The sequence below is a fragment of the Balearica regulorum genome, chromosome 8, assembly GCF_011004875.1.
Source record: "Balearica regulorum gibbericeps isolate bBalReg1 chromosome 8, bBalReg1.pri, whole genome shotgun sequence".
In the NCBI taxonomy this organism is placed as follows: domain Eukaryota; kingdom Metazoa; phylum Chordata; class Aves; order Gruiformes; family Gruidae; genus Balearica; species Balearica regulorum.
Window position 1 is genome coordinate 12,655,566 of NC_046191.1, and position 27,039 is coordinate 12,682,604.

General features: G+C 41.6%; 1 protein-coding gene across 22 annotated transcripts in view; it reads right to left on the minus strand.

Moving 5' to 3' along the window:
- Positions 1-27,039, minus strand: part of PTPRF (protein tyrosine phosphatase receptor type F) — a 389,399-nt gene that overhangs the window by 280,512 nt on the left and 81,848 nt on the right. For 16 of the 22 annotated variants that reach the window (XM_075759638.1, XM_075759624.1, XM_075759646.1 and 13 more), the window contains exon 2: positions 13,951-14,031. The exons of 5 other annotated variants lie outside the window; for them this stretch is intronic. The gene's annotated coding sequence lies outside the window, so the exon portion shown is untranslated. Of the gene's footprint in view, positions 1-2,753; positions 2,840-4,182; positions 4,310-13,950; positions 14,032-27,039 lie in introns of all 22 variants that reach the window. One more of the 22 variants, XM_075759635.1, reaches the window with a different exon arrangement.

Genomic DNA, 27,039 nt, shown 5'->3' on the forward strand with positions numbered 1-27,039 from the left:
GAGATTGCACCACAGTTAGTGCACAGCACTGACAGCAGATCTCAAGTTCCTTCCTCACAAGGAAAAACTAGATATTTACACACCAGAGGCCTTTCCTCATGTTGTCAGCTAACCATGGCTGTACGGATGGTGGAAAAATACCCACTCCTTAGAATTTTATTCCTTAACCTCTTACAAAGAGCTTAGGTGTCTTTCCAGCTGATAGTCTGCTATAAGACAACAGAGAGAGGGTATTTCTTTTCCAGTCTTTTCCCCCTATTTACTGATGCCTTTTTCCTCCCATACTCCAAAGCAGCTGTTTATCAGGTTTCACAATCCAGCTAAAAGAGGTTAAATTAAGAAATTCCCCTTGCTTGCCTCCTCTGTTTAAAAGGTGCTACATTACTCCCTTCACAGTTTGTGGTTCAAACACTGCAGCTGCTAAATAAATACATATTTATACACATACACACATTATTAGAAATATTTAGGTTAATTCAACTGTGACAAAGAAATCCTGTCCCAACTAGACCACAGGTCGCCAGGGTTCAGCTGTTGCAGAGCCAGCACAGCACTGCTCTTGAAGGATTTCAGAAGTGAATTGCCTACAGTTTTTCCTCTCTGAGATTTCTACAGCTGGATACGTGTTGAAAGCACATGGCCTCACCAGCAGAGCAAGACAAAAAGCAAAGCCTATTTAATAACTCCGTAACAAGTCTGCAAATGTCTTGGCATGCATTGTAGGCAAGAGGCAGGCCAGGATTTCTTAGTTTTTTCTTTGGGATCACCTGAAAAAGATGAGAGTTTTACCTACATAGATAACAAGCCATTACCTCACTTGTATGAGTAATACTTAATAAATGATTTGATTTGACCTCATTATAGCTGCACCAGAGAAAAGCGTCACAACATCTGTAAATAACAAAACAGTTAACACCAGCACTCCCCAAAATGCTTCATCCGTATTAATCCCTAAATACCTCTCAGTCTGCAAATGGGATGGTTTTATTGTTTTTAAATACACAGAGGCACGTATTCCTTAATTATACTTTAAACCAAGAACAAAGGTTGCGTATATGCTCTTAGCGAGAGGCAACCATCCAGTCATTGTATGTTCTGTAAACAACTCCCATCACTTCGACAATTACCAGTAGACCTTTAGACTTATGCATCTCTTGGCCCCCTTCATATTGGAAAAACATCATTAAAGCAGACTAAAACTGCTATTCCAGTCAGACTGCTTATCTAATGCTTGAAGAAAATGTGTACCTGCAACTCTCTCCTTCAAAACAAATGATAAAATCAACTGTTACTTCAGACTCAATGTTGGAAGAAAATATTCTCTCTAATCAGAGACTACTAAATCTACTCTCTCTTCTGTTAAAACTATTTATTTGCATAATCACAAAACTGTTTGAAAGAAACATTTTTAGGACGGATAAACACAGCAGTCGTATGCGTTCAGATACGCTGAATTAGATGAAATAACTTTAATAAGAAAAAATGTACACGAAGTACAGTTTTACAATTAACATCTGCTTTATCTCTCTTTCTGTAAGATAACATTTAAGCCATACGAATGTATCAGAGCCCTTTATCTCACAATGCCACTTTCCCCTGGAGCGTTCATGTCTCACTTCAATAAAATACCAGCACACAAGGGCCTGAACGCGGCTTTACCTGCAGCAGAGACAACTCCCAGACTATCAATTCGTAAAAGCATCGAAAAAGCAGCAAGAACAATATTGACAGATAGGCTCTCCCACACTTCCTCTGCAAAAGCCGCTGCTCTGGCACCACCTTCCCCACAAATTAGTCTTTGGGGAGTTGATGGATAATGATCCATTTCAGTCTTCCAGATCTCAAAAAAGTGGGCACAGGGTACTTCAGGTTTTAGGGGAATTTTTTTGTTCTTTAGCAAATTAAATTTGACTCACACTTTCAGGAAAGGATAAACTTAGCCACCAGTGCAACTCACTTCTTTCTCTAGAACTTCAGTAACATTTGGGGTTTTTACTCAAGGTCTCTGATGGCCAGAGCCGTTTCCAGAACTCTGAAGCTCCAACCCATGTGCAATGCTCATCCACAACCAGTGCCTGGGGTGTTGACCGCTGAAGTGTTGGCAAGTCTGCGGACAGCAGCATCACCAAGCCCACACTTTTTGTTTTAAATTAGCTTAAATCTCATTTGCACTCCCTCTTTCTATCAGAAGTAATGGACAATACCTTTGGGTCTTCTTGCAAAGAAGAGGCCCTGCTTTAGTGGTACAAAATCAAGGACAAAAGTGAAACAATAAAATACCAACTCGGTTCAACAGGACATTGACTGTCCTACTTCCACTTCCCAGGAGGAAGCCAGGGATGTACTCAGGGAACAGAGCAATCCACTCCCACCTCATCTATGGGCTGTGGTTTTAACCTTGAGCCTGCATTTAAATTGAGGGCTCGTATGAAACAGCAACGGGCACTCCCAACCTCAGGTCCTCAGTGTTCTCAGCAGCAGAAGGTGCATCAGGTCTGTTGTCATTACCAGGTATGTTTAATTACTGCCATTACCAGCAGCCGGGGAAGGCTGCAAGGCACCTACTCTTCAAAGAGAAAAGGCAGCACAGGGCAGCACAGATCGTTTCAGCAACTGTAAATACTTCGCCATCTGCAGAGTCACTGGAATTAAACAACAATTTTGAAAGTCCCCATTTATTTCCCCCTCACCACACCAAGCACCCAGGCACCTACGCTGACCATATCATCATGGTATCCTCAGCATCTCCATACCTGTGGTCTGACGGATGGGCCACACAAAGTCAATACAAAGAAATCTAAGCAGAGAGACACGCTCATGGGTGGAGCACACGGGACATCTATACATAAAAACAAACAATACATCAACCAACTGTTATTTTTATCCATATGTAAACAGTAGCACACAGAGAAAGTAAATTTCCTGCCCTGCTCTTGCTGTAAAACTACAAGAGAATTATTTAATATTGCAAAGGAAAATAAATTCCTTAAGAACTCAGAAAATCCAAGCCCCACACAGAAGGTGGGCTGAAGCAAATCAGAGCGTAAGACACCCAGCTGGGCAAAGGGCTCCTGCGGATACGATGATTTCCGATCAATTAGGCCACTGTGTAATGGATGTGGCTGCCAACGTCTGCTCTGATGCCAGGAAGCAGCAGACGGTTTGGAATCGGTACTGGACCTCTAGGCAGTGCTAGAGATTGCATTGAAAACGTATATCGCTTTCCAAAAATGTATATGGCTTTCCAAAAAAGTATATAGTATGGCACCTAGACCAATGAATTCAGCTGGAAAAAGTTAAGCCAATTCAGCATTTTGGAAAAACCCCACTTAAGTTTTTGTCCTGGTGGAAGTTCTCACCCAGCCCCTATGGCATGCAGGCAGCTCTGCCAGGAGCTGCTCTGCTGGGCCAGAAGACACAGTAAGACCCTGCCCTCTCCCATGCTTGGAGGCAGCAGGAGGCAGGGAAAGAAGGTACCACCTGCCACAGCAGCTCCAGGAACATCGAGAGGTGCAAGAGCTCCTGGACCATCCAGGGGAGCCACGCTCCTGCCACCAAAAGTAAGCCCATGTGTTCAAAAACTGAGATTCAGAGACTCTCTCCTGTTTCTGAACAGGTATCCTGGGTTTCTCTCTTCACTGAGCTTACTTCATGACTTGCTCTGATCAGATTCAGCTTTTCAAAGGACCATGAAAACTCCCGACTTCAAACCAAAAAGTTTAACAGATCTTCTGTGCTTCAAAGTAGGTGGTTAAGCTACAAAGAGTTATTCATTCTCCACAGTTGCTGGCCATCGCCATTCCTGTAACAGCGTGATACCCATCTAACACATACAGTCACCTGTGTACGTTAAATTAATCCACAGGTCCCTGTGCCCCTGGATGAAGGGCCAACTTTAACCCTACGCTGCTGCTACAGTGACAAGAAAAAGCTTAGAAAGAACTTGCTTCTCCACCTGAAAGCACCTATAATTAGGAAGTGATGGATATCACTAGTAAAAGTGAGTGATGTTTTTCAGGAGCTCTCATCTGTAACTGCACTGTTTTCAGATAAAATAACCCTTTCTGTCAGGCAGTGTCAGGAACGTCTACAGCCAATCAGTCACTCTGATATCCAGCAAAAAATATGACGTTCTTGTCATAACATCTGTAGTGTACGTTTTATCAGCCCTTCTTCGTGTACCTCATCAGTAAGGGTCTCCAACTCCAGCAATGCTGACAATTTGTGTTCCTGAGATCACAGAATGGTAGGGGTTGGAAGGGACCTCTGGAGATCATTTAGTCCAACCTCCCTGCTAAAGCAGGATCACCTAGAGGAATAAACACATAAATTGAAACTTCCAAAAAACCTCAACCCCCTTGTATTGTGAAACAGAACTTCATTTGAACAAAATACCATTTTATGATGTTGTAAAAGGTATTTGCTATCTAGAGTTAATGACTATCAAGCAAAACTCAGGAGAAAGCCCCGCTCACCACTCCTGCCTGCTGGCCAGCAAAGCAGAACCACCACTAGAAACAGCTTGGAAGAAAGTCAACAAGATAAGCAGGATCATTTCAAACTTGGACACCATAAAATTTCACACTGTAGTAACTTCATTTACAAGACTTTAACAAACATTAAACCAGGAGAACAAATATCTAACACAATTAACTGAGATTACATGCATGGTCTAAAGTCTCTGTGCCACTGTGCAAGTGCCAGGAGAGACTGTCCCAACAGGCAGGATGGGGCAGCTCCGTAACTACGTGTCCCTGTAGACTGTCATGGCTATCGTGGGAAATAACCCCTCAACCACCGCACCACTGAACAAGGTGGCCTTGTCAGCTTAATGGCATCAGTTCAAAACCAAAACAAAGAAAAAAAAACCCATTAGCATGATTGAGGAAATGGGGACACATGAGCAAGACAGACCATTAGTCTTTGGAAATGCTTTATGTGGTCACCTGTCAAGCAGCCTGGCTATGTTTTTAAGTGATTAAATCAGACCTCAACAGAAATGTTAGTGTCAATTTCTTAATATTCTAACCCAGAAAAACAATTGCATTGAATTGTTGCTAAGGTTCATGCACCAGACCACCACTCCGAACAGCAACACATTCTGCTTCTAGAAGTTACCTTACAAAATTTGATGGAGCTTAAGAGAGAGTTAACATTTCATTACTTAAGAGCCATTCTCGATCTTTAAACACAGCCAATGTATATTAATATTTAACCACTGTGTGTTAGAGGTTGCGTATCACTATTACAAGCTCATAGCTATTACTTTTGCAAAGAAGAAATAGATGCTGAAGTCAACGATCACATGTTTTCTATTTATTGTGATGGAAAATAATCAGCTTCTCTGATTAGGTACATGTTTATTATAGTACAAGGCAGCAATCTCCTTTGAGCACTCAATCCAATCCACGTGCTTGATGTAAAGGTTTCTTAAAGGCTATGAAGTTAAACACCTGTATCCTAGAAATCACACTCGTGCTTCTAACAAAAGAAAATGCTGAAGCATTGAAGAAATTTAAACAGTTGATTATAATGTTTCCTCTTGAATCCTGATTGAGAAAACAAACGTTTTTTTGTTATTAAGAGACACTACTCAAAGGGAAGCAATCTCAGTAATACCTGGCCCTTCTGAACCAATGATTAAGATTACCTGGAGGAGCAGAGCCACTGACCTGACACCTATCATTCACAAATTTCATCCTCTACAGAGAAGGAGGATGGAAGTGGTTTACTGAACCTCAGAATAAGGCAGGCAGGAAGGGACTTCTGCAGGTCACTAGCACAAACCTTGCTCAAAGCCGGGCTAACTTTGAAGTCAGACCATGTTGTCCACAGCCTGGCTCAGTTGACTTTAAGTACCTCCAAAGATGGAAGTGCCACAAACCCTGTGGATCCTTGTTCCAGTGCTCTTCCACTCTAAAGCTGAACTTTGAGAACTCTCCTTGCTGCATCCTGTGAACTTTACCTCTTTTCCCTTCCCTGTGCTCCCCCTGGAAGAGCTGGACACTGCTGTCACCCCAGCCACCCACTTGGGGTGGGTCAGACCCTCCCTCCCCTGGGCTCGGGAAGCACGGCTCCCTTGGCCCCTGCTCACACATCTCCTGCTCCAGTCCCCAACCAGCCATGCAGTCCTCTGCCGGATTCACTCCATTTTTTCAGCAACTTTCTTGACTTGTCAATGCTTTTCTCATACTTGTGATCACCAGTGGGATTTGAATTACAGCTCTGCCATAAACTGGGAGGACCTCTTGTCCATCCCTTGGTTGAGACAACAACCAATCACTCGGTCTCCTCATCCACAGGCTGACTGGACCCAGCTCCAACCACCTCCACATCTCATCTGTTCTCCAGACCCCAGCCATATCTAGGGATGCCCTCAGCCAACCCACACTGAGCAGCACTGACCACGGCAGAACCATTACCTTTAATTACAGTCCTCTTAAAACACTCCAGATGGAGGTTGTCCTCTCTGCAACTGTTAGCTTGTGCATAGGTGGTGATCGAGCACGTCCCAAAGCAGTCTTCCACAGCTGTGCAGCCTAGGCACATCCTCAACATTTTGTATTTCCTCATTTCAGCTCATTAAGTTACACGCTGCAGATTTCCAAACATTTTTTCAACCTACTATAGCCATTTATTTCTGAACGATGCTTCACAATGCTTGAGCCCCTCTCGGTTTGGGCTTACTTGCAGGTTTAGTAAGTATTCCCTTGTTCACATCAGTAAAGAGAACAGCAAATAAAGCTCAGCCCAAGACAAACAGGGGTGTATTCACACAACTCCTCGTGCCACCCCCCTTCTTCCCCTGATTTTCACAGCAAGTTATAGGTAACTACTCTTCACATACAGTCTTTAAACAGTTATTTGTTTACCATGTAATTAAATACATATATTTCCCTATTCCACAGGAATGTCACAAGAGGTTATGTCAAAAGTTACTGAAGTCAAGGTAATATCACAGGTACTGCTCCCCCAGATCTCATCATCATCTTATCCCCTCCAGATTCCTAGAAACTGATTAAAAATTTTGTTCCAATTCTCTAAGCATTGCAGTCAGACTAACTAGTCTGTAATTCCCTGGATCTCCCTTTTTCAAAGGCAGGTACTGCATTTGCCCTTTTCAGTCCTCCAGGACCTCTCCTGCTCTTCACAATTTCTAAAAGATAATTGTAAATGGTTCAAAGGTTGCTTGGCTAGTTGCTGATGTACCCTAGGGCAAATTTCATCAGGCTCTGACTATTTGAATACACCTATCTTATCTGCTTTTTCTGATCTATCCTTTTCCTACTCTGCACTTTACTCCTATCACCTTGTTTAAATTATTTTTAATTAATGTGAAGACACACTCAAGCAATACAATAACTACATGAAACCCATTTAGTATTTTATCTTTCAGTTATAACGTTAGCCAAAAAACCCCTAGACTTCATCTACCATGACTCTGGCTTTTTGGAGATGCAGAACAAAAACATAAAATAGAAACCAAGCAAGATTAAAGACTGTATATGGCTTAGACCAACCCTCAGCTGAGATGTCTGAAGGGAAAACATTAAGAAATGTCAATAAACTCCTTGTCTGCAAAGAAAAATTTAAAGCTAAATCTAACTACATTTTAGAAGGGACACTTTCAGTGACTAAACCAGCCTGGTTTGGTTTGAAACATTAAAAAAAGCCAACACTTCCCCAGCAGATAAAACATTTGATAATCAAATGCATTATTTCCTGTATCATTGCCTCAGTTATCTGGCACTGATCATTGCCAGGGGTAAGGTACCAAATTAGACTGACCACTGGTCCAAACCAGCACAGCAAGTCCCACTTCCCTGTGAACACAGACAGGTATCTTGAAGCACATTACGATTTTAATGCACCCACCTGTTCTAGCTATAATTTACCTTTCATCAACTGGAAATTACCATCCTCATAGCTGAGACACAGCAACTTATTACAGGAGCGGAGCTAGTTTACTTCTATGCAAAGCAAAACAGACAGCCTTAGATCATCCTCTGTGATTTCTATTTTGTTTTTCAGCAAAATGAACCAGACACGGTTGTGTGCTGCTACCACATCTCAGCTGAAGCACAGCAACTTCTTAAACTGCTCCATTTCCATCCTCAAAGATACATCAGTCTCTGCTCTGTGATCCCCTAGGCAGAAGATGCAACATTAATGGAGATTCTGGCTGTCATTCTCAAAAGCAGTTAGTGATCTGAATGCCTCAACTTCTAGTGTACCCAACCTGAAATACTTTAAAAGGTCCAATTTTCAGGAAATTATGAACACTCAGAAACTGCTGGGTGGTGGTTTTTCCCCCTCCCGCCATTGTTTAAATCCAGAATCCATTTTATCTGATCTTTCTACCTAGAAAATCCTTTTGCAAGACTAAAGCCCTAGTACTAGCCCAAAAGAAGGGAAAAAAAGAAATCATTTTTTTTGCTAGCTGTGATGAAAATGCAAAAAAAATCCATACATTCTTCCAGTTACACAAAATACAGCACTCTGCTCTTGAATATGGATCCGTGAGTATTTTCTTCCAGAGTGGTACAGGGAAAACCTTCTCTCACAAAATACTATAATCAGCTTACAGTGAAACCTGCTTTACTGGACATACTAATAAAGCTTGATTTCCAACACTGCCAGGCCAAAAACCCACCCGGTATTTCCAAACCACATATGCTCGTACTTTTTCTTACTACAAATGCAACCATCAGTAATCCCTGTCTTGCTGCCTGACTCCCCTGAAAAACAGATCATAATTAGCAGAATCCTTGGAAATTATCCTTCAGCTAATGATGAAAAGAAAGAAGATATGAATAGAGAGAAAAGCCAGACCAGTGAAATACTGGTAGTCTTCTCTGCTGCTGTTCCTTATTTTGCTAATGGAAAAATTCAGACTATTTTAGTCAGAGGAGTTCAGTATCACGCAACTGTTCAATCACAGCTCGGCAAACATTATTTCCAGCCCCCTCAGAAATCCAGAGTTTTGCCTGGGAATACGACAGGACGCATATCCACGTGGTGTGGTGCTCTGCCCCCAGGAGCGGCACAGCCCCGGTGCTCCTGCAGAAGGCAACCCTGGGAGCTGGCATAGCCGGCGCGGGCACCAGGAACCCCGGCACAGTCATAACTGTGTGGTTTTTAATCCACCATCCCGCTGGGCTCTACTTCAAACCAGGAGTCTAACCAATACTGGCTGGTTTCAGCCAAGCCTATGGTGATAGTAGATAGAACGAAACCGAGTTAATTAGAGTTAAATGAATCCTCAAAGGAGATCTCAATACCAAAACTCCTTATGCACATTAACTTATGTAGCATGTATTTTTAATGAGTTCAGCACTTGTCTTGGGTTTAAAACACACACACACACGGCGTGGCAGCTATTCAAACCCATTGCGCCAGAGTGTGAGCAAGTGTTGCCAGTTATGGTGATTCTACCTTTATTGCACAACCCTCAGAGAGCTAAATTAATTAAATAGGTAAAGTGACAAAACAAAAGCCACCTACCAATATGCTGATTATATAATAGAAAAGGAAATGAAAAAGACCAGAGGGCTAATGCTCATGTTCAATTCTGCAAATACGGTTAAACCTTGTAACATCTCCAGCTTCTGCTGATACTGGTTTTCATAAATACACTTTTGAAAACATATATCCCTGTAGACAGCTAATGCATACACCTTCAAAGCAGAAATGAATTTTACTAGTCCGAATTTGGAGCTTTAAACTTCACCCTTCCCTCTCCACACGCATTCTCCATCACCCACCACGTGAAACCAGGGAAATGGCCAGCAGTCATGCCCTTTGGGCACCAATATAATAAAGATCTCCACTCATTTGTAAGATAAAAGGACCTGTAAAGACTCTTAAGTCCAAAAAAACCCCATATACAGCCATACATAAAGAATGCTGAGCTATGCCAATGAATTCAGCCGATGCCCTTTCGAGGCTGTCATTTAAACACAGCCAGAAAATACTGCTCACCGTATCAGAGTGAAAAGTAACAGATAACTCGCTGTTCTGCATTAAGTATTAATATGTTCCAGCCAGTGTGGCATTAACACACAATCAAATCACTTCGAATCACACAATTTTGTGCCAACCTGTTGTAGAAATACGTAAGCTATATTACAGAAAACATCCCTTTAAATTAGAACATGGTATCACAACACATTTTCCAAAATGCAAATAAATTAAAAAATAAGAATATTTAAAGAATTAAAAGAGGACAGTGGGACCTGATGACAACTGTTTTATACTTTAAAGTCAGAATGAAGAAAACTAACCGTGTAGAAGCCTCAGTTTTAACTGTGATTCCAGACTCTAGGTTTCAGTGGTAATGTTGCACGTACAAAAATCCCCCAAACGACAATCAGATACATAACATTTCCCCAGCAATAGCCAGTTCAAATGAAAAATACGGAGCTTAGGCTTTTTAATCTTTTCAGGCAGTCATCACTGTAATAAGCAGTCATCACTGTAATAAAATTATTATTAATTAAAGAGGCATGACCAGCAGGTTGAGGGGGGTGATTCTCCCCCTCTGCTCTACTCTCATGAGACCCCACCTGGAGTGCTGCATCCTGCTCTGGGGTCCTCAGTACAAGAAAGACATTGAACTGTTGGAGCAAGTCCAGAGGAGGCCACAAAGATGATCAGAGGGCTGGAGCACCTCTCCAACGAAGACAGGCTGAGAGAGTTGGGGTTGTTCAGCCTGGCGAAGAGAAGGCTCCGGAGAGACCTCAGAGCAGCCTTCCAGTACCTGAAGCGATCTACAGGAAAGCTGGAGAGGGACTGTCTACAAGGGCATGGAGTGATAGGACAAGGGGTAATGGCTTTAAGCTGAAGGAGGGTAGATTTAGGTTAGATACTAGGAAGAAATTATTTCTTGCAAGGGTGGTGAGGCACTGGCACAGGTTGCCCAGAGAAGCTGTGGATGCCCCATCCCTGGAAGTGTTCAAGGCCAGGTTGGATGGGGCTTTGGGCAACCTGTTCTAGTGGAGCGTGTCCCTGCCTATGGCAGGAGAGGTGGAACTAGATGATCTTTAAGGTCCCTTCCAACCCAAACCATTCTATGATTCTATGATTAACTTCAGGACTGTAACATTCAAATGGAAACTTTACATATTTTTATATATCCTTGAAAGAGCACCCCATACCACAATTTTAGTTTAAATGAATGTCAAAAGACTGCTTCAGGATGGACCACAGTCTCTAAACTCCTGAAAACTAATCTGTATTCTGCTAATCTAGGTTAGAGTTTATCTTCAGGGGTTCTCCTGTAACATTATTCCTTAATGGTTTAGATTCAGCCTGACATGACTGAAAAGGCTTACTTTTCTTTCTTCCCCCATTCATCTGAACAGCAAAAGTACACTTTTTTCCCAGGTTGCCCTGCCCCTCCCCCCCCATCACATGGACTTTATCAACGAAATTATTTTAAAAGAAAACCCTACAGATAAACTATGACCTAGATCAGGGAGATTGTGCCCAATTTATGTTCAAAAAAAACTGATTTACTTTAAAAGATGTTATTGCATGCCACTGAAACCATACTTTCAGCCACTTTTTGCATGGACCAAGTCTGTCATCTTTTATTTCCTAAAAGCTGAGTTTACATTAAGAATGATAGAAGAACTTCTCAGGGTCAGCTTCTCAGTTAAATATACTCAGAAAGTATATTTAACTGCAGATACCAGAAAAGAAGTGCTATAAAACTGAGAAGCCCTCAAGGGCCACTGTTTTGCTGAGGAGCAGCATGACCAAGCTGCTCCTGTAATGTTGTCACTGCTCTTGGTTCAGTTTTGTCACCACGTAGCATCCTCCCAGGAGGGTGGCTGTCTCCAACCTAGGATTGCTCTAAGATGCTTCCCAACACAGTATAAAACTACATGCAAATGATGAATTAAGAAATGAAAGTCCTAAAGATGACAGAGACTCTCCTGTACTTCAGATACTGTCTTGGGTTTGCATCTCATCAAGTTAACCCATCACTGAGATGCGTGCAGCCCTGCTGCCTGTGCCAGCCTGGCTTCGTGCTGATGACTCCATGGCCAGGTGAACCTGCAAAGGGTGGAGGAGCTGGTGGAGAACAGAGGATCTGACCTGTCTGTACCTCTAAGTACCCAGCACTCCCTCATCTCCACTCTCCTGCAGGAGAGGGGGATGCAGTCTTCAAACTCCGCCCTTCAGTGGGCACAGCAGCCCAGAGCCTTTCTGCTCACACTCCCACGTGCATCCAAACACAATCTTGCCAACCCTGGGCTCACCTATGAGGAAAACCAAGCATGCAATATGCCATGCCAAGACGTTTTTTCCCTACCCTGCTGTTTCTGTGAAACACAAGGTTTCTGAAACCGGCCCTCCCATTTGTGCCATCTTTGCCTAACCCCTCAGATGGCACATCCCACCACCCAAGCATCATCTCCTACTGCACCTGCCATTGCCTGACCCAACGCCATCCATGCCTGGCAGGATCTATTCCAAAAGGCTTTGAGCCCAAAAGCTCTTGCTGTCATCCAGCTTTGCTAGCAGGCTTTTCTCCACTTCCCAGGACCACGCCAGCAGTACTTCCAAACACACATACGCAAAGACGTACTTACTCCAAGTGCTTCGATCTCCACTTAAGCGACAAGACCAGTTCCTGGGCTTAGAGAAATCTTGTTTATTTCAAGCATCAGCATCTTAGCTAATGAGTTTTTGCTTCTCGTCTGCACTCCACAAATACTGGGCTGAGTAATGCATAGCCTAATTGACTGTTAAGGTCACTGGCCAGCTCTTTAATCTTATTTAGTATACTTTGAGACAGTTCATGAGTCATTAGGGCTTCATTCTCGGGGACACAAAGACACATAATATACATTAATAAAGAGCATAAATGTAATCCAATGTGTGTATTTTACAGATTGCTGAATTAGAAAGATGGCATTAAATATTTCTTTGCAATGTTATCATTTTAGTAATGTTGCTTATTTTAATATACAATAAAAATATTTAATTGTGAGAGCCTGCTGGTGTCTTTGTAATTTGCAATGTTGCCATAGCTCTAAGAAAATTCCTTAAGTAGTAAAAGTCAAGCTTAAAATACCAATTTGAAGGGAAAGAAGGGCTCATGGGAGACCTATCTTAAAAATTCCTTACTTGAAGGGAAAAAAGAAGACATTTTTCAAGCTGTTATTCATGATATTTATGATGTAAATTGTAATTCAGCACGCACACATGTGTCAGGAACTTTGCAATACTTTTGCAAGGGATCAGCATCACTAATCAGGCACTGAAATCCAATTTCTGGGAGAATCTGGGAGCTCAAAGCTGAACATTTTAGCTGGCTTGGAAAGACCTTTTAAAAATAAAGTTAAACAGTAATTATACATAAATGTGCTTGAGAAACTTTACACCTGTCTTGACATGAATCAGATCTTTGCATGGATCATGACATTCTTGGCATTGCTTTAGGTGATTGGGATGGCATTAGCTTAGGCAGGGTAAGAATTCAACAGCCACAAGCCTAGACAGGTAGGATAAAGGAGTTACTGACTCAAAAAAGCATGACAGCTTATCTGTTGAAAGTCTAAACATGTTAATTATTTAACATAAACAGATTTGCTGATATTTTTAGAAAGGCATTTCAACTTCTAAGTAACAATGTTAAAAAAAGGACACCAGTAATCCTAATCATATTTTCCACAGGCCCACCCAGCCCCTTGCAGATTTTTTTCTGCTGAAAGTCAGACCGGGGGGGGGGGGGGGGGGGGGGGGGGGGGGGGGGGGGGGGGGGGGGGAAGGAAGAAAAAGAGGCAAAGACAGGTAGCTACCTTTAGGGATTAGGACAATAGAGAAGTTGCTGGCAATCAGCATTTGACTGCTGGCTATGCTACAGACTCCTCCTGCAACCTTTATCTCCCTGTGCCTCAGTTCCCAGTCTGTAAAGCAAAGGTGATAAGGTTTCCCTACCTCACAGGAACATTCTCACAATAAATCCATAAATGCCTGGGAGACACTGAGACACCACTGTGACAGAGGCCATAAAAATACCTAGGAAAAAAAAAACAAACATAAAAATAAGTGTAATAAATGACTATAACAGCAGAGACATTCACAGACTAAACGTAAAGCAAAGGTTAAAGCTTTGCTTAACAACATGAATTTTCCATTCTGGGGAAGAAGTGGTTCGATTCAGCACATATTCCCATTGGGACACTCTCAAAACCATGACAGCAAGGGACAGTTTCCCCTTTACTACTCGGACACAACACCATCATGATAATCCACCACCACATACAGATGCAGACAGGAAAGGTGTTTCCTTTACAGATCACAAGCTCAAGCACCACATCAAGGAACCCCGACCACAGTGACAGACCCCAACACACTGACAGTGCTATTCCTCAGTCTCTGTATCTGGTAACTACTGCAGAACTGAGTTCCCCCAATAGTTAAAACACTTCTAATTTTCAGCCTAACATTTACTCCTGAATAGCTTTTATCCATTTGTTTTCATGCCAACATTGATCCAGCAGCTTAAACAGCTTTTCCCTGTTCCTGAAGTTTATTTCCCTAACGATAAAAATGAATTACACCACCTCCCTGTCAGGGCTCATTTTACCACCCAAACCAAGCAAGTTCATGGAGTTTGCTCTCAGAAGACTCCCCATCCTTGAAATTACTGACATCTTCTGCTACCCCACTTCATCTTCTGCCCAGCACCATCCTTGCAGCTGTCACCTTGCAACTGCACAAAGTAAAAATGTGTTTCTCCAATATTTCCAATTGCTAACACCCTCCTTCCTACCAAGCTCAGAGCAAAAATTTATTTCCCCTAATGCCTCCGAAGGTCATGACCCTGCATGCTGCTATCAGCATGGAGATACATCCCACTTCTATTGCTCCAGGTCTCAAGCTCTTTCTGAAAGACATCCCGACCCTCCACCGCCCTGACCATGCCTCCCACCTGTCCTACCCGCAGTGCTCTGAGCCCTCAGGGTGCGCACCACGGTGTCAGGGACATTACAGGGAACGTGCACAGTCTCCCCAAAACCACACCTCCTATCTTCAGTGTCAACTTGGCTCGGGAACCGACGGCTGGAGCTCGATTCCACCATTAAGCGTTCTTTAACATGAGACAAATGACTACAGCTCTCAGAAGGGTAAGTGATTCAAAGTTATGCAAATGTGTAGAATGCGTTATTTAGGCTTTATCATTTACAAAGTACTCATTTCATAAACAGTTTCAGTACTCTTTCAGAGAGTGTGACAGTGCCCTGAAATTTGGGTCCCTGACAGTTGCCGCATCATGCACCGACCGCATCATTGATGGGGCAGGGGAGGAACGCCACTGGTGCACTCCAGCTCTGAGGTGGGACACAGGGCTCAGACAACCTGCCCACCCACTGCCCCACGCACATACGGATACCTCCACCTACCCTCTCACCACGCACTGCCTGGAAACCCTCTCTCATCCCCTCACAGCCTGAGCTGACCGGGATAAAAATCCCCTCACTTTTTTTTCTTTCTGGGGAGAGAGGGCAGTTCCCTTCCTCCTGACACGGTGAATGGAACCGGCTTGTGAGCCGGTCAGACAAGCGCTGGAGCTGGTAAGAGGGGAACGGCAAGCTCACCCCTTCTGCTGGCAGCCTGCTGCCAGATCAGACTGGGACATATTGGAAACCTCAGCCCAGGGAACTAGAATTCAGTCACCTTTCCAAGGACTCAGATCCATTTAAAACTGTGCTCTAATAACCTTGACAAACAAATATATTATGCAATTTTATGTTATGCAGCATTGACTTCAATGACTCTGTAGCAGTGCTTACTCTACTATATTTACTCCTGGCACACACCGGCAGCGTTCCCTGCAGTCATACAGAGCGTGTTCCTGTTTTAAACCTGGAGGTCTTACCCTGCCGATATCTGTGCACAATGCTCCTCAATATGCTTTTCATAATTTTGACCATGTTGTCCCTCTTTCTTCTGTCCCTGCAAGCTCCCTTGTATACAACATGTCGTAAGTTATTTTCCCCTCTCATACAGGATCCCAATTTTCTACCCCTGCATCTCTCCCTCAGTGTCAGGTCACCAGCTCCCACCTTCAGCTGTCCCACACTGCCAGTCTCCATCCCTCAGGTCAGAATTTTAGAGAAGCACCCAGGCACCTCCTGCTTTGAGGAAAGCCCTCTTTTAGGCATGCACACATCCACCTTGATGCTCATGACAAAGGCTAACATACTAAATAAATAGAAGATAAGATTATACAAACCTGTTTTCTCTCTTCCCCTACAACTAACCCAATGACCATTTCAGTACTGGCTCTTTTCACTCTCTTCATCAGCTAGTCTTTGTTGCAAGAATGGCAATCACATCTGAGTGGAACCCATCCAGCAGTAAGTGCTTTGTTAAATCCCAGGACACCTTGTATACAGAGAAGGATACTTAAGCTACTTAAATGGCAACCCTTTATTAAATGCATAAAAATGCTTGAAATTTCTGTAAGCCAACAATTTAAATCAATATCCTCCCTTAAACCAGTCTTTGCTGCTAATTGTTACATCACTTTTTCTGCATTTCTTTTGAATTTATTCTTTGGAAACCCTATGGAATTTCCTATAGTTCTAACACGCATAGTTGCAGTTGTCCATGGTACACGTGCATGTATTTCAGTAAAAACTCCTTTCTGCCAAAAGTCTAAGTAGATTTTGCATTTGTGTAGTAGGGGCAGTTCAAGTCAACTATTCTCAGCTACACCACAGTGGCACTACTGCTAGGAAAGGAAGGGGAAACGTGCCACAGAAACAAAACAAAACACACTTCCCATCTGAGACGGGCTGGACCAGGGTCCCTTCAGAGGCCATTAAAGCCTCCGAAATATGGAAATATGGAAATAATAAGAGTGAGAGAGCAAAGACTTTTAAGATGAGGTCTGAAAATACTCTCAGTCATACCAAGCACTGTTTAATATGCAATTTAAGACCCCTGGAAACCCCTGCCACAACAGGACCTGTGCACACTGAAGTGATCACTCACGCTCTGAATTTCTTTGCATCTGTTTGTCTGACATGTATATTTAAAATTTTACACTGATTCAGTTTTAGATATCATAGCCAACTTTATAAAACAGATGTTCTGCTTATACAAGGAGAGGGCATATAAACATTAGGCATTTGCTGTTGAGGATAAACATTAACAAAAAAATTTAATCAGCAGTGATGAAAGTGGTAATGGCACTGGAGATAACCTCCTCTGAAACACACTGCAGTCTCCATCGTGGTAATTTAGGTTGTTCAAAGCCTAAAGTGACTCAAGACAGACCATACCAATAGCATCTCAGCACACTAAATTTCACGCAGCTTTCCCCCTTCCTCAAGTTAAACTCGAGGCTGGCAGGAGCAGCGGAGAGGCTGCCGAGAGCCTCCCCACCACGCACAGCGGCGCAACGCTGCACGTCGCCCTGCAGCACCCTGGAACAAGAGCTCAGCACCTACAGCTGCACCTGGAAACCTCTGCAAGCAAAAGCACAAGCGCTACCGCCACGGTTTTTGCTAGTTTCTGTGTGTCAAGCCCAGAGGAATATTTTCTGAAACTCAAGGCTGCTTTTTCAATCTATGTGACAGTATTTACTGAACAGACAATACCAGTAGCCATGAGCATTTCATGCAGCACTGACAACAGCAAGGAATTCCTCGTTTCTTGGTAAGCTCCCATGCTGGCTGACACAGCAAGAGGTGCTGCGAGAGGCCAAGAAAAGCCGCAACTTATCACAAGAAAATGGCAAATTGTGAAAAACCTGTATTGCAAGGTTAGCTGCCTAGGCACAGCTTTAATAGAGCTCCATAAATACCTCAGTCTAACACTGACAGAGGTTAAAAACCTATTATCTTTCCCAAATGACAGTGTGAACATATGTTCAATCGAACACCCCGCCCCACCAAGCTACAAAGTAGACACTGCTCTTTCAGTTCCACAAACACAAACCACAGGGAGCATTTTAAATGAAAGCATTACGAAGATTACATTAGGCAAGTTTGATCTACTGTAAAACACTCGCACACAACATTAAGAGGGAGAACAACCTTTAACACCTGCTTTCTCTTCAAACATAGCATTATCTCTGCGTATGGCTTGGCTATTAATGGGATGAAATCTCAAGCTAAATTGCATGGCTTACTCCACCAGCAAAGAATACTTTAAATGTTTGGGACCTAGTAGCCCACTAATACCAAACTGGTGAGAATATTCTTCTAAAAGTGTGTACTCCGCTGAGCAGCGGAGAAGGTTTTCACCTCGGCGTGAAATGTTGTGACACACGAGGAGACACAGCAGCTGGAAAAGGACTGCGCGATCCAAGCAGTGTTGAAAGTCATCATCATAAATATTCACACGCAGACTGATTTGTTTTCTTACCAATAGCGCATTGTTATTCACAAATATTAATTAGTTTCTAAATACCACCTGTTACTCAGCCCTCCCCTCCGCTACGTGCCATGAGGCTCCCCGGCAGCAGAGGCTTGCAGCCCCACCGCGCTGCTTGGAGATTTAATGATGTTTCAACTTCCACAGCTCGCTCAGCTACTGGGAGGAGAGGCAGGGAATAATTACTTACTTATGTCTTTCTCTGCCAACCTCTCTGGAGGATGAAAAGAGCAGCTTTAATGGCCTCTGAAGGGAGCCTGGTCCAGCCCGTCTCAGATGGGAAGGATGACGGCTGCACTGGTAGGTTTTTGGATTGGAGAATGGTTTTAAAGATCCGAACTTCAAAGATCTCAATGAGGGGAGAGTTCAAGCTCAAACACTCTTCCTACTGGAGGAAGGAAAGCTTCTAATGCAACCACTCACGTTTCCAGCAATCACTCACACTTTAGACAGAGCTGAGGCACCAGGAATTGCCTGTCACATCCTACAGTATAAATAAATCTCTGTCTGCCAGGAGGAAAGCTGTTACAAACCTAAGCAATTTTATTTGGATTTCTTTAGATCACTTCCTCAAAGGATCTTTTTGAAGGCAAGAGATACGGGTGTAGGCAGACAGTCAATGTCAGGTACACAGGAGTGAGTCCTCCTCCCCACTAGCAACGGCAAACGTGTTCCCTCCTCCTCCTAATCATATGCATCACCCATAACATGAGAAAGTTGGGCAGAGCACTGATAAAATGCTCAAGCTGGTAGCACACTTAAGGTTGAAGAAGCGACACAGATGAATGACTAAGTACTGTCTTGGTCTCTCTACAAACCCTGGATGCAAGATGCCTCAGACCTCAGAAATACGCTCATCCTGCTTGTCATCAAGCACAGACAACTAGGGAGGATAAGCTTATTTTGGTGAATTCAAAAACAAATGAAAAAAGGTATGGAACTAACTCCTTGAGTCAGGGTTCACACCTAGACCCACTGGAAGAGACAAACCCGAAGCATCCTCCTCACAGATGCCAACTGAAAGACTCAAGCTCCAAAACCCAGCATTTGACATCTCCATCATCTTAGGAAGCAGTGCTGCCTTTTCAGTGCAGATGCAGTGTGAAGGTTGCTATCCCACAGCTGACAGACTTGGTACCAAGGCACAGACATCGCTCTGTATGCCTCCCTGGGAGGAGACACAGTCTATTCAATACAACTTTCTACAACATCAGATTTTTTCTTACCAGGTACACAGCATGATTTCACTGGTACAGTCCAATCTGAATACTACTTAAAAAACCTTTTAAGATCTTATGCATCATACCATCAGCTCTACAGAACAATTTAACCTTGTCCTTGCTAAATATGGAACAGGGGAGTTGCAGCCAGGGCTTGCTGCCCTAAAACTACTAGGAAAAAAATTCTGCAATGGTCCCTGCAGACAGCAATAACCCAGGATTATTCAGGATTTTCTGAGAGTTTGTTTAACCTCATGTTCAAGCTCCTAAGCCTGTAAAATTCACAAGTGGGAGGACAAGAAGCACACAAGAATGTCTACAGTCATTTTCCCAGTAACTGACAAACATGGTGCTGAATTTCTTAGGGACTTGAATGGCTAAAGCTGAAGTTAAGCTTCACTAGAACTATATTTAGTTCTGCACAAATACAAATTAGGAAACACTCTCTTCCCAGTTACTAATGCAGTGTGACAGGAAACAATTATTTGCTCAGTGTCTAATGTTACCTTTGGTGAATATCTGCCTTGCAGAAATTGTATATTGTATAATAAAGAACTAAGCTGATATTCTGCAAATCAGTGAGAAAACTCATTTAAGAAGATGAAGAAACATTTCATTTGCACATGTCTGAGCTACACTGGTCTTAGCTATGCAGATAGAGTTACTGTTGAGGCATCTTTTGCTTTGATTGTAAAGTACAAAGTGAGTTTGTTTTCCAAATCATACATTAACTTATTCAAGAACTCCATGGATATCTAAAGAATATCATGGCTTCTCCAAAGTGTAAAACAGAGCTGGGCAGAAAGAACAATTAAAAAAAAATAAAAAATAAATCCATCTTTCATGATTTCAAGTGCCAGTTTATCTCTACGGAAAATGCAATTCTGGGTCACAAGGGAGCTCTCAGCTCAGCAATCACTTCAGACTTCAATGTCTACAAAACACAAAAGACAACAAAATGCATGATTCAAATGAAGGGCTAGTTAGACCCGTGGAAAACCAAGCCACGATTGTACAGAGGAATCCCACGTGCTTCAGAAGTGCTCAAAAGGGCTGCACTCGAAAAATCCTAGGCACGTGGTGGAGAAGAAACCCTGCTCCTGCCTACTGCAGCAAGAACGCCAACCGACAGGCTTGGTGTTTCCAAGCTGTCTAACACAGCATCCCTACACACTGAGGAAGTTAGAAAGCATACAACACCACAGCAGAAACAACATGCCCTTTCTTTTGGCACCGCCAGGCAAATATTTGCAAGGCCCTTTACCATACTGAGTCACATGAGTATTTCCTAGAGCTGGAGGAGTTGGCATTTCGTGCTTGGCTGAAGTGATTAAGACCCCGTATAACCAGGGAGATGCACTAAGTATCCACATCCTGACGTGCTGGTGACCTTTCCAGTTGCAGATCCCTTTGAGATGGAAGGCAGACGAGCACTTGGCACTATCCGAAAAACCACCAACACCCAAGACTATTTTAGCCAAAGCAGGACTACTAAAATAAACACACATCTTTGCCTAATCTTCCACAGCTTGCTGTGGTAAGGGAAAAAAAAAAAAAAAAAAGAGCTGAAAAATGTTTGGTTTCTTGGTAGTGTTTTGTAAAATATTATCTCTTATTTTGGTAGTAGGCTCTCAGGAGCAGGTAGAACACCAAAAATTGAGTTCTGGGAACAAACCAAACAAACCTCTCACCATAAGCCAAAGCATTTCTTAAGATGCTCCAATTCTGAACAATCTCGCTTACCTACAGCACCAAGCATGACTAATTTTGATGAACAAGTTACAAGGATTTTCAAGGAGAAACGACACCTTCACTACTCCCGCTTGTATGAAATCTAGCAACATTGTTTATATGCTTTATCTTCTTTGAGGATCCTGTGGCAAGGGGAAAAACTCATGTCCCAAATGCCTATAAGGTCAAGTTCATCAAAAGTTCTCATACAAGTTCACCAGCAGCCAGAGCTGCAAACTGAAGATGCCTGTTTAACTGTGTCCTTGCACCCAACTGGGATATTCATTAGGCATAATATTTTGCCTTGGGGAACTCAAGGTTTGACCAGGAATTTTACTTCTGATGCCCATAACATCCCCGTGTTTTACTTCCTACATTTTTTACTATAACAAGGTAACTCCTACAGTGCTTTCTGTATTGATCAGCAAAAGCAGTGCTGAAGTCAAAGAACGTTATCTTGTCTACACGGCTGGAGGGAGGGGGGCTACATTATTTTTTTCCAGATATATGCAACATGCTACCATTTTATCCAAGCACAGCTGAACATCTCACCCCCATCCCCAGTACTGCCAAAGGAGCAGGAACAATTGCAAATCTGCATTGCAGGGGTAGAGATGCACGTTGATACGCAGCCCACAGTTCTTGCTGAGTACCGAAGGGAAGCAACTACGTCACCTTGTTCTGAGACGTACCAGATTAAAGGCTTTTCTCTATTTCAGCAGTACTGACACAGCCAGACCGGTGGGTCAATACAGGCACAAGCTTGATAAAACAAGATGTGGCTGAAGCTCTTCGTGCAGCTGATGCAATATCAATGTATCTTCTCCCTGCTCTTGTGTTATTCCTGTACACAAAGCACCACAGTAATGCTCTGGGTGACTAAACTTTGCTGGAGAGACCAGACTGGACTTTCAGCAGTCAAAGCATGCGTAGGCCACATTCACCTTCTAGTTGCTTAGAAGCTTTTATTAAGTTATTACATTACTCTCCTCCTTGGCTTTTCTCTCAAAGGAGAGGATGCAAAGCAAAACAAGATGAACAATTTTCTTGGAACAGACTAATTTTCACCAGAAATCTCCTTTCCCACCTTCTCCCACTCCTCCCAAAGACTCATGCTCTTACCCTCTTTATCACAGTGCTAAAATAATCAGGAGTAAAAGTAGGAACCGTCTTTCTGATACGAGTTGCCACGTTAGCACCTTCTCTTCCCCCTCAAAGAGTACGGACCTTTTAAACAAATGCACAATGTGAATGGAGTCTCCAAGAACTTAACAGAGGTTTAAGGAATGAGGAGACAAGGATGACAGGCATACAAATTACCATTAGCCACTGAGTAATCAAAGGGATAAAGACACATGTTTTAGGAATTAAGTGGAGCTAATTATTAGGAATTAGGATTAGAGTTACTCTTTTTAAGAAGAAACTAACTACTACACATCAGCCTACTGTGTCTTTTCTTGCACATACAGTATCTGGCACTGTGGATAGGATGCTTGAGCAATGGCTCTCGTCTCATCCAGAGCACCCGTTCCTCAAGAGTCACCCCAACCTTTGAGTCTGCCAAGCACAAAGCAGAAGGAATATTTCATTCTATACACAAGATCTCAAAATCCCAGCTCTCTGCATTGTATAAGCCATGGTAACACCATCGTCCAAGAAAAACCTGTGCTGGTACTTAACTAGAGCTTAGAAAAGGAGCAGAACACAGTTACTGCTGCTTTGTTCATGATGAGCTAGAAAGGAGCACTCCCCAAGCACTGCCCAGTGGCTCCCCACTTCCTCTTTGGCAAGATTTTAACTCCACATCAAGCAGACTCTTGTACAGAACTGACTTGAAGGAAATCTAGATGACTTTGAGGTTTTCTAGAAAAAGAGAAGACCACACTTCTGTCAACACCAGAAGAGCAGAACACCTTTAGTACTGCGTACAGAAGTGAATCCAAAATAATAAAATGTTACAAAACTAATGCAAAAACATACAATAGGAAGGTTTGTTTCATTTTAATCCATTGCAATTCATTGCATCACACTATCACAACAGGATAATCTTCAAGGAGCTAGCGTTAACATCTTGCTACAGCATAAATCCAAGAAAAGCAATAAACAGCATGAAGGAAAATTTCAGAGGAACTATTAGATCAAGTTCACATTAGTGTTGCCTGAAACGTGTCCTCCATTGCACCGAAAAGCTGATGTTTATCTGTCTCTCTACAAGGCTTTTGACACAAAGCCCAAAGACCCGTAAGAATGCATTAACATTGGAGAATTAGCAGCAACATCCAAACCAGTAAACAATTACCACCAGCAAACCGTCATCCTAAATATAATCAAGCTTTCTTAACACCTCTACAAAAATATTACTTTTTTCTTTCCCTCTCCTTTAAAAGGGTGAGAAAGAATTAGAAATAAAATAGCATCAATCTGCATGAACCTAAAAGATTTTCCTTTCAGCAGCAGCAACACTAGTGTCCCAAACAAGAGCTGGAATTGCAATAATCATTCAGACTGGAATATCCAGTCCCTGCCAACTGACTAAAGGTGAGCTGCAGCTTAAAAATAAAATACACATGTTTGAAGTGGAAATAGATGAACACTGTATCACACAACCATTAGTACAGAATGCATTATAAATTATATGCATTATAAATGCATATTAAATGTGGATGAATATACTCACAAAATCTAGGCAAGCATATTTTTAAAGGAAGAAACAGCTTTCCCCACTCCCATACCAGAATTATCATGAGTTATAATCCCCAGTGAGTGATCTGCCATAACAGAAAGTATTAAAATAAAGAGCACTTTAAAAAGTTATTTACAATACAAACAATCTATTTTTTGCTTAGTAAAATAAGCAAAAAATCTGGTCTCATAGCTGCCTTTATTTCAATTTTATATATGTGAATAAAGCACAAAAAACCAGAATATATTGATAATAGTAAAATAAACGCATTGCACATCCATTTTGCTCTACAACTCCACCTTTATACCATCATGCATTGAAATATTTGTGTCTTCTGAAGCTCACAGAAAATTGAACATGACACCAAATGTAGCCACCACACTACAACACAGTTTTCCACATTAATGATAAAGTTTGTATCAGTACTACATATGTAGAAGTAAATTAACAGTACCAAATAGTACAATTACCACAATGACCAACTTTGGATAGTCAGAGTTCTTACTTCTTGCAATCACAAATACAAGATACTGTGATTCCTTGTAATCCCATAAAGAGCTTAGACAAGTGACACTGAATGAAAGAAACTCTCAGATAAATGAATTTCTTTTTCACACTGTTAAGGTTTTTTCCTTGAGAAGAAAATAAATGTTTACTTTTAAACATATTTAAATAATGTCTTCAAATACTTAAAAATTAGGTTTATGTTTCTAAAGCATTACAACATATATATTTATAAATATGCATAACATTAAAATGAATTTATATATCAGAAGTATTCAAATGTAATACATGTTTAAAAAAAACCCTACATTTGTTTCCCCTGCCTTCAAGAGAGGCAAATCACCAGGCTAAACAACTGAAAGTAATGCACTAAACCAACTCTAAATAGTGACTGACCTTTCAGCTGATGTAGAAATAGCTTTTTTTCCTAATTTCAGTTTATGCAGTTAATTCAATGACTTGATTCGCTCAAAATAAGAAATCAATTAAGAAATAACATAGCATGAAGATTTGTTTTCATTTTCCAATCCAGAAATAAACATTAAGTGCAAGAGGATGAGATCTACCATTTCAAAATCCTCCAGGGCCAAGACCATTTTCCAGTCACTATGCAGAGTTAATACCATAACTATTTCAAACCTTGAAAGCACTCCCTTACCAATTCAAAAAGCAAAATGCAGTTAAGTTTGCTTTTGATTTGTGTATCAAGCATATTTAAGAAAAAAACATAGTTAACGATGTAATATTGTTTTGTGCTTTTAACTGAATTCAAATTTTGGTATCAATATAACTATATACTCAGCACTCAATCTATGTTAAACAAATATTTTACTACCAAAAAAATGAGCATGAAGTATCTGAATGCTTATTTGGCATAGTTAGACAATTATAACATATGCTTATAACATTGACAAGAGGTGTTACCTTACTGTAAAAGCTGTACTTAGCAGCAACTCAAGGCAATCTAATAATTACTTAACTACTCATAATTAACCACTCCTTTGAGAAATGTAACAAAGTAAGATCAAAGTGACTGATTTACATCAAAGTTTCTGCTTGATTTACATCATTATTTAAATCATATTCCAGAGAATGAGCTATTTATTACGAAGTAGCAAAAAAAGAGTGGAAAGATTTAATGAACTCTGACAATGATCTCTATTTTTAGCCTCATCCAAAATTCACCATGGATTTGGCACAAAAATTCCTGAAGGTCCTTGAGCTACCCTATTGGTTTTGCAGCTGATAGTCTTTAATTTCAGAATATTCAGGTGGGGTAAAACTCAAGAATGAGTTATTTTACAGTTACTTGGGAGCTGGAAAGGCTGGGATACTTGGATAGATTTCAGCGTAGCCCAGCCATGCTAGGATCATGTTCCTGCTGGTGAATGAAGCCTCCCAAGCACCTCCTACTCATCCCTGCACCAACAAGTAGCATCTCAAAGTGCTTCAGAGCCCGCGGTGGGATTAAGCAAAACATCCCAGAGCTCCGACACAATCTTTTACTGATGAGGGGAGTAAGGAGGGAGGACAACCTCTTATCTCAGTCATGGTATTTTTCCTTTATTACAAGAATTAAAGAATTATGAGAACCGTACAAAGTTAATGCAGACAAATGATTTTTTTATCATCTTGCTAGTATTTTAATTAAAACCTTTTGTCATGTCTGCTAAGCAAGTTCAAAGTGTTGCAATGCAGTAGCAATGGGAACGCCAAAGTCTTGTTATGCTTGGGGAAAAAAATGTTTTCAACTTTTACCAAATCGGCGAGTGTAATTACTACAGGAATAAATCAAATTTATAGCAGGCAAGCACAAGGCATAATCATTTTTTGTGCGGCCATAAATGAGTTTATTTTTGTTGCAATGTGATAAAGTTTAACATTTGCTGCATGTCAGACAGACTATTTTGATAATATTCCTTACATTTCCTCCTTATTAACAAGATGAAAAATTTGCTATTAAGATATGCAAGTCATCTCAATACATCTTGTTACTGGATAAGCTTCAACAAAATCTTAAAGCACTTTTTTCTAACCACATTAACACAATAAACGCATAGACAAAATTCTGGCTCTGGTATTAGACAATGTTCTGTTCTTGCGAAATATCAAGAGATGGAATTCAAACTACAGCAAATCAGTTGGTCTTTTTTTTAATTCTGTTCAGAATGCTGCAACGGGGGAGACAAAAGCAGTTTTAATTTTCATGATTTCCAAAGATTATTTTTTTTAATTTAACTGAATGTGAGAAAAAATGTTGCCTTTTTTTTTAATCATGCCAAAGACTACCTCTGCTATTTAGAAGTACTTTCACATCTCCACTTTCCCCACTAACCTTTTGTGAAGAACAATTTCTGATTGCAAGGCTGTTTTTCATTTGCCTACCTCTATTCATTTAAAAAAAAAAGGGGTGGGAGCATGTAAAATGGCAGATTTGAGAGACTGTTAAATAACTTGAATAGCGTACATACATAAAACTGACTACGGTTCTGCAAAACC